This window comes from Lepisosteus platostomus, chromosome 1 (assembly GCF_059453375.1).
Source record: "Lepisosteus platostomus isolate fLepPlt1 chromosome 1, fLepPlt1.hap1, whole genome shotgun sequence".
In the NCBI taxonomy this organism is placed as follows: domain Eukaryota; kingdom Metazoa; phylum Chordata; class Actinopteri; order Semionotiformes; family Lepisosteidae; genus Lepisosteus; species Lepisosteus platostomus.
This window is the reverse complement of record NC_142611.1, coordinates 40405222-40415054: the sequence shown is the minus strand read 5'-3', so window position 1 is coordinate 40415054 and position 9833 is coordinate 40405222.

Here is a 9833-nt window from a genome sequence, read left to right as displayed (position 1 = left end):
CGTAGGTCAATCTTCAGATGCCAATCACTCTACATTGCCAGGAGACCCACTGACACTTTGGACTGTGGCTGTGGTGCTCACCTGTATATCTTATATTAATAATATTTCAATAAAAATTGGACATGTTAACTGTTTATAAAAATAAAATGTATTAACTAAGGAATAGGATGGCACACTTGTTAGTATGCTTTTTGTATGTTTTTTTTTTCATAAATACAACAGTAGTACCAAATGTCTCAGTGGCTCTCAAAATTAAATGATACATGCAAACCTCTGAACTAGAAAGATAACTAAGATATCCATCTGTTTCTTATGGTGGTTATGGTGGCATTGCTACCTTACAGTGCTGGGGCCCTAGGTTCAATTCCTGCCATCCTGTGTGTGTGGGGTTTACATGTTCTCTCTGGGTTACATGGTTTTTCTCCATATGTGTGATATGATTCCCCCTTGCACTCCAAAACATACTGGTAGGTTAATTGGTTTATGGGAAAACTGGCCCTGGTGTGTGTGTTTGTGTCTGTCCTGTGATGGACAGGTGCTATGTCCAGGGTGTATTCTGCCTTGCATCCGTTTGTTGCTGGTGTAGGATCCAAATCCTCTGTACTGGATAAAGAGATTAGAAAATGGATGGAAGTAAAGGCACTGTGTGGATGGAACTATACACAGTGTTAGAAACCCACTATGATATGGCAGCATCTCACTGAGGATAAATTATTTTATAGTGCTGGCTTAAGGAAACAGCCTTTCCACCTCTCTTGCACATCAGTATCCATACCTAGTTAGTTAATTAAACAAATTGCCTCTAAATATAAACATCTTAAGATGCTGGCTCTGTGGATCAGCATCAGCTATGTTTGCCCAATCCTTCAATTCATGTGCATCCAATACACATTTCAATGCTAGCAACTACACAAAATCTAAAATGCAATCCTCATTTCAATATCTATGTACTGGGGTAATTAAATCCACAGTAAACAATCTCCGATATGTTCAAAATTGGACAGCCAGAATCCTGATCGGGATGCATTACGCCTGTCTTCAAGTCCTTGCACTGGCTTCCTATCAGGTTTCGAGTTTCGAGTCAACTTCAAAATCCTCAATCCATCTGACTCTGGTCTTCTAGCTGTCCTCGAGAACATCTACATCCAGTGGGTAACAGGACCTTCTCTAGCTGCACCCCAGAGCTCTGAATATGTATCCCCAGTGATATCAGAGTCACCTACCCTGAGTGCATTTAAATTTAACCTCAAAACCTCTCTTTTCAGAAGACATAGTGTCTGTATCTGCTTCTTTTTCTAATTTTGGTAGCACTTCTAACTGCTTGTCTTTCTTACAGTAGATGTATTTACTTTGTAATCTGTGGTCCTTATAACTGTTTTTACACCTACTGTATTGCTTTGAGATGCAACTTTTAAAGGTTTTATATAAAATAAAGTTTTTTTTATTATTGTTATAGAGAAACATGAACAGATTGTCCCTGGTTCAGAAAAAAAGATCTAAAATATATTGGTTTGTCTCGCTTCTCACACCCTCTTTGCTAAATGGCTTTTCATACTAATCTGATCACTCTAACTGCCTATTTTCTGTGCTTTCTCTATCCTGCTAGATTTATAATTATTCTTAAAATATTCTTCTTGAAATGATTCATTTCTAAATTCCTGTTTTCACTGTTAACATCTTGCAACAACTCTGTGACAAAATATACACTTAGCTCAACCTGACAGTTCATCCTGCTACCAACATTGAATAAAAAAAATCTTTAGATTTCTATCTTTATTTAGTGGTTTCATTAGTGACGAAGGCTAAACTTTCTTGGAAAAATGTTTTTTATGTGTTGCAAAAAACTGACTTGCTTTAACAAAATATATTTACAAATCCTTTCACCTGTTCCATTTCTAAAACTTTTTGCTCATGTGCATTTTTGTATTTTTTACACCTCTAGCACTTTAACATCCTTCATTTTCATTCGCCTTAATTAAAAAAAATCATTTGCCCAGCCTAAGGGGGGGTCTGCTCTCATTGACAGCTGACACTCCTCCATACACTTAAGTTAAAAATTAATAACGCAAATGTAAACATCATTTTTACAATTTGTTAATAATAAAAATGTTAAGTTCTCTAAAGCTTTCTCAGTCAAGTATGATACTTCACCCAGGGAGTTGTGAAAGCATGCGCAGGCAGCAAAAGATCAGCTAAACAGGGAAGAAATTGCTTTCAGAGAAAACAAGGGTGTTTCAGGTGTGAAGAAAACAAATCCCCAATTCAATTGCAACCTAAACCTTTCCCCACACACCCTGCCCCCACTGCGATTAGAATATACACAAACAAAGCACTGAAAGCTTTACAGCAGATGGTCAGGTGTTACTTAGGGATAGTGCGTAATTCTGGCTTTATGAACTCACACCTGGGATTCGATTAATTAAAAAAAAAGTTTTTTTTGTAAAAAACTGCACCAGGTATTAGATCTTGTTTATATTAAAGTTATATCACTGGGCAGTGTTGGACGGTGCGCTATTTTGTCAGTAACCTGCTAATCTGCTTAACAACTGTAGAAGACATTATTTAATTTCTGTACGGAATGCGTGTTAAGTTTACAAAATTAAAGTGTTTCAAATCTTAAACTAAGAAGTAGTGTAGTCTGCAAAGGAAGAACTAATAGGTTTATTCCATGCTGAAAAGAGAAGAGAGAAAATGCAACGTTTTGGCTGTGAAGCCTTCTTCAGGTGTGAGGGTCTTCAGCTCAAAATGAAACGTTTGGAGTTTGTAATGTAGGGTGCTCTGAACAAAGAAGCACGTTAAAACATTTTCGAAATAACCACAAGACTTTGATGATGGCTTAAAATGATGCTTAAAATGTTTATGGAGAAAGTGGAATACTGGTATTTTTTCTTTAAAATACCAATATCAGCCATATACATGATGTAACGCAGGGATTTCTATATAACACAGCCTTCAAACCAAATGCATTTTAAAGACCTCTACTTGTGAAAATGTTCACAGCCTCTACATAAAACTATATACACAATACTACTGACAGCAGGAAAATTCTTATTCTTTACTCAGCAGCTTATTAAAAACAGAACCCATGATGTTCAAACCGAATTGTTTACACAGAAGACTGACACAGCTTTGCGTTGTGAATCTCTTTTTCTAATAAAACATTTGTCAGTCTGTCCGTGTGGGGAAGGGGGACTGTCTTTTATTGGAAGGTTCGCCTATTCTACTTTAAAATGAAGAGGGGGAGGAAAAGTGCCCGTGGTGAAAACCACAGTATGCTTAAGAGCTGTAAAACTGGTTTCTTTACAAACAATTTATCCAGAGGGCAATTTCAAAAAAATTTTGCAAGCCTTTGAAAGGCTTTTTGAAAACTAAAATAGCAAATATTATTGACACTATATTGACATTTTTAGAATTTGATTAATAGGGAATATAATATGGAATTGCGTATCTAAAGAAATTAATAACAATATAATTATATTTCTATACTTTAGCTTAAATCCTGCTAAACTAAAAAATAGACACAAGAAGCGTATTGTTGGACAATGTTGTGAGGCTCTGGTGAAATTTCTCCGTAAACTGAACAGCTAAAGAGGAGACACTTGTGTATCGCCTCCTTTAAACTTTGTGCCGTACACCCTGAGGTACCGCTGTGTACATACAGCACGAACATGATGTGATATTTAGAAATGTAAAAAATGTCAATATAGTGTCCATAATGAAATGTTTATTTGTTAAAAGAGAAACTCATGGCAATAGCTGGATTTGAACACCCGACCTCAGCCTTATAATTCAGTCACTTAAGCCATCATGCACACATATCAATAGAAAGTCTTATACTACTGTTTGTGCTACAGTACATGAATATAATTATATCGTTATTAATTTCTATAGATATGCGATTCCATATTATATTCCCTATTAATCAAATTCTAAAAGTATGCTTTTGTTTACTCTGATAACGAGCATATTCACAGAAAAGGTTAAAATGATCACTTTTCACAAAGTATATAAATTGAATATGGTCAGAAGGAGCACGTAAAAACGTTTCCAAAATAACCACATGTAAGACTTTGATGCTTAAAATGTTTAGGGAGAAATGGAATACTGGTGTGTATTTTTTCTTTAAGCTACCAATACCAGCCATATACAGTTTACATAATATGTTTATGTTCCTAAATAATATCGTTTATGAGCATGTGAAAGGCACGGTGAATCAGAGATTCTCAAAACTTACTTTGTATGATTGGAAACAAATACGTGATCGGATCAACGAAGTGCTGTGGAGTTACTTTTTGTCAATGAAAATATAAAGCCTTTTCATTTACAAAGACGGTTACAAAGAAAGTGGACCAGGGTAATACTTTGAGTTTACAGCTTAGATGGGTGGAAGTTGGTGAAATGATGCAGAAAGCACTCTAGTCATTAGAGCATGTGGCGGCACCAACACAGTCATCAATGTATTCCTTGTAGAGGTCCAGGACAAAGCCAGTGTAGGAAGCAAAGAAGCGTTCTTCTACCCAGCCAACAATAATATTGGCAAAGCTGGGGCCCATTCTGGGGCCCATGGCGACTCCACTAACTTGTTGGTAAAAAAGGTTATTGAAAGAGAAAGCATTAAGTGTGAGTACCAATTCTGCAAGGCATACAAGGGTGTGGGTAGGTGGATCAAGCACTGTGCGTTTGTCCAGGGTGTACTTCAGGGCTGTAAGACGGTCATTGTGGGGAATGACAGTGTAGAGAGATGTGATGTCCATGGTGAAAATGTAGCATTCTGGGCCCTGAAAATGGAAATCATTAAAAAGTTGGAGGGCATGGTTGGTGTCCTTGATATAGGAAGGAAGACCTTCAACCAACGGTCTCATAAGGCTGTCAAGAAAGACCGAGATGTGAGTAGTGGGAAAGTTGCATGCTGAGACGATGGAGCGGCCAGGGGTGTCGGGTTTGTGGATTTTGAGGAGGAGGCAAAATTGGGATATCTGGGGATGTTCTATGATGAACCAGTTCGCTTCCTGGGGGAGCTCCTTGCTGCTGATAAGAAGGGAGATATGGATACCACTTCCTTTTGGTAGTCAGTGGTAGGATCCTGATTTAGAGGAAGGTAGGTGGAAGTGTTGGTTAGTTGTCCAGAGGCTTCAATAATATATAGGTCCTTTCACCACACCACAACAGCGCCTCCTTTGTCAGCTGGCTTGATGACAAAATCATCTTTATTGCAGAGAGATTGGAGCACCTGAGTTTCTCCTTGGGTGAGGTTAGACCTGTGTTTACTGGGTATAGAAAGAGTCTTGGGAGCTTGATTGATGCATTGGTTAATGAAGTAATCAACTGGTGTAAACGTTCTGCTCCACAGCTGAAATTTTGTTTTTTCTCTTTTCAGCATAGAATAAACCTATTACTTGTTCCTTTGCAGCCTACGCATGCTAATGCAGTTACACACCTATCTTATTTTAATGACATAACTATTTGATTTTTAAATTGAATGTATTGATGGTTCCCAAGTTTTGTATTAAATTTAAAGTGATTTAAGAAAACTTTTTTAATGTGACAGTGAATACTTATTTTTTTTGGAAATGTCACGATTGTTATAGAAGAGAGTGAAACTTGACATAGCTTGTTACTCTTATGAGATTTATCAAAATAAATATTTTTCCTGCTGTGGGAGCAGGACTCGTGACTGCTGCAATTCATATCCTTGCATTATCTTGCAAATGCACTCATCTCTGCAACACTGCACCCTTTGTAAAGATTGGATGGTTTAATGCCTCCAAATTGCGTTCTCAATCTGTCCAGGGGGCAGGGGCTGAAATTAGCTTAACCTGCCCTTTTCCTCAGTTTAATATCTGATACATCCCCAGTACCTTGTAGTCGCGATCATGAAGTAAGGTAAATATTTAATATGCTGTGTTGCGTGAAATTATCCATATAGCATACATATTAATTTGATTTTATTATTAGATAATACATTTTTTATTTAAAATTATGAACATTTTTCATTCAATTTAATTGTTTTAGCTGACTTAGCAATTATTTTATTTACATTTAAGTTTCAATTTCCATTACTCTTCAAAGTGGTATTACAAAGAAAATAAAAAAATGGTTCCAAATGTTCTTCAAATGGTCAGACAAGAAGCAAAGTAAAAATAAAATCACTGTCCCCAACTAGTTTCTCCACTGTGAGGAGACAATGCACAGACAAAACAGAAAAGTTAAGCTGAAATAGGTTCTACACAAGAAAGCAGTTTAAAAACGTTGATGAAACCAAATGGTAATATCAACTAATAAGAAGAAAAGGGGCAGCAAAAATGCATAAACATTTAAATGTACATTTTAAAATGTAATTTAAAATGTATAAAATATAGACAGTGGCTTTCAAATTAGTATTTAAATATTGTATAAAAATAAAAAAAAACTTGCAATTTCTGTTTAAGATCATTTTTAAATTCCCTTGCTCTTTTCAAGCAACCTGAAGATTGTCAGTCTGGACGTTCATCCATGTTATTACTTATTTTTAATATTTGAAATACTTTGATATAAACAATTAACAGAAATGTGAATATAGTTTACAAAATATTACATTATTAGAGAAAGTATTATGCTCAACAGGCAATTTATTAAAAGTACGACTTGTATTTTGGTTGAGATCAAACCCACTTTTGCATAAAAGGCAAGTTTTCTACCACTGAGCCATTGTGGCAGTAAACAATTGGAAATTGTTGATCTGATCTTACCATAAGGTCTAGGTTTTACTCCCGCTGTTACGACCCCAAGTGTCTAGGGGAAAAGGGGTGTAACATTTAGGATAATTCTTTTGGAAGCAGGGGGGTTTTGGTGAGGGACTAGGAAGCATGATAAGGGTAAGGAACTAGAGTGGTGCCAAAGAAAAGAAAATAACAAACAAAATGGAGCTGGCTAGGACAGTGAGGGAAAGCTAATCTGACTACAAAAGAAAACCCGAAACACACGGTCTTCGGCGTCTTCAACACCCTAGCTAACCTGCACTGATTACCCAAAACCAAACAAGACAAACGGCACTCACCCGTACTAAACTAGTTTACTAATACAAAAGCAACTAAGTGTGTAAGTGTACCCAACAACCTAAACTAACCTTATATACAAAAGTTCACACAAAAACACAAGTGAACCAGGAATACAAATAAGGGAAAACGAGTAATCAACAGGAGCAGGGTACAAAAGAACACAAAAGTTGAACATGTAACACTGGGGCAAGGTAATGACAAAACAAGGATGAACACACAAACAAACAAAGTACAAAGAAACTAACGTAAAACCAACAAAACAACAAAGCCGAAGCTATACGAAAATACACACACACACACAAAGCAAAACAAACCAACAAACGAAGCCGAAGCAATAACCAGGAGCGGAGCGGAGCGGAGCGGAGCGAAGAGATAACCAAAACCAAACAGGACCAAAGTCAAACGAAAGGCCTTTTCTTCCTGAAAGCCTCCATGTTATATAGTGAATAAAATGTGTTCTGATTGGCTGAAGGCTGATTGATGATGACATCATATTGAAACAGTGGTGTGATGGTTGGCCAATGGGGAAGGGAGAACAATCAAGGGTCAGCAGTGTGGACATAACAGAAAAAACACACAGAACACACACTGGGACGTAACACCCGTCACTCTCAGTATTCACACATTTGATCATTCATGTATAATTAATATTATTTACATATTTGCATATAAATATTACTATATATAATTAATAAAAAATTAAATACTATATACATTTTCTTATATACACTATATACATATTATTTTTATTTGATATAAATATTGTAGAAAGAGTCTTTATTTCTTAAAAATATAACTAGCACATTGGCTGGAAAGCAATGCGCTAGTCTTTTGTAGCTTGCAGGCAATAATTCTACCACTGAACCAAATTGTCACTTGTTTGAATGGATTGTTTGGGCAAGCTTTTAATTTTCTATTGCAATAATCATCCCAGAAAATGTAATTAAAATAATTCAAATACATTTTTAATGTAATACATGTTTTTTATTTTAAAAACAGTTTAAAAAATATTGTTCTTTAAGGTTTGATCCAAATTATAAATGCCAGTGTAAATACACCAGAAAATTAGAACAGAATTAAAAGATAATCTACAGTACAATGTTTCAGAGAAAAATAATTGTAATTCTTTTTTACTGTAGTCTTTACATGCATCAATGTCTTCGCATCCATAATAAATTATTTTGCAAAACACTAGTCAGGTATTATAATATAATGTGCAATAATATTGTTACAGGAAGAGGGGAACATATTACTTTTAGTTGGGTTAGCTAATTTGCCTTATTGTGCAATTGTTTGAAACAGTACTATATTGCTCCATCACATAGCTATCCTTGGGCCAAGAGGCATGAAGATCAAAGTAATAGTTCTTAAACTAACTCACTGCTTAATCATTAAGTCAACCACATTAGTATTAAGATTACTATCAATTTTTATACTGAATCAAGGACAATCCTTAAACTGCTAGTGCTATCACTAGCACCCCAGAGTGCAGGGCTAAAGCTATCAACATCCATAGTTTACACAATACTGACACAATGGAATATTTTACTTTATGTAGAAGAAAATACCTCCATGATCATTGGTTGATACTTCACCATGCAGTATGACAATGACCCAAAACATATGGCTAATGCTAATCAATGCTAATGCAGTCAAGGAGTGTGTAAAAAAAAGACAGAAAATCTTTGACAGATCATACTAATTTCCAGATTTAAATCCAAATAAACATATATTTTACATGCTGAAACAGTCATGGTGAAGTCAAAACTAATATATTGATAAAACCAATATTCTACAACAGAGGCTTTATTTTTTTAGTTTAGAATCACAGTTTAATACTGGAGAGCTTCACTGTGTACACAACTAGACCCGTGGAACTCACATGAACACAGCCACCCAATCAAGACATTCACACAATTGTGTCAATAAGAAGTAAAATACAATTCTATGGAGAACAGAATTTATATGGTTTGCATATGCATATGACATACTGAATCTATTCTCTACGTTAATAGTGAAATAGATATTCTGGTTACACAATTTGGTTAAAGATTAACAGTTAACAGTTAAGGTTAATTTCTCTGTAGCTGTGAGTTTATTAGAAGTTTGATTCCCTGAAACACTCTTGTGTAGATATAAAAACTGAAGATTTTTCAGTTTTTCCAGTTTAATTCAATTATCTTTAGTTCAACATAATTATCTCATAAAAACAAAGCATTATATTTTGTGAGATTAATCCCCATTTATTTTAATAGGATACCAATATGAATAAAATATGGTACAGTGAATTACATTTCATTATTCATTTTTCAACACAAGTGCAGCATGATGGCACAGTGGTTAGCATTGCTCCCTTGCAGTACTAGGGCCCTGGGTTCAATTTCCAGAGAGCTGTCTGTGTTCTTCTCCCTGTTTCCTCCAGGTCCTTCAATTTTCCTCCCACAGTCTAAAAACATACTAATAATATTAATTGGCTTCTGTAAAATCAGCCCTGGTGTGAGTATATGCATGTCTGTGTCTATCTGCTCAGCAGTGGACAAATGTTCCACGGTGTTTGTGTGTACGCTGTTTTCTCTATAATGTTAAAAATGACAAAATATCTAATATGTTATGGTATTCTGAGTTGGACTGGCATCCTGTCCAGGGGGCATCCTGTCTTGTGCACTTTGATTGCTGGTATAGGCTCTGGCTTCCATAAAACTCTGTACTGGATTAGCCATTTAGGAAATGGAAGAATGGATGGATAGATAGTTTCAATATTTAAAAACTCAGGTTTACTTTCTATTTATAAATTAC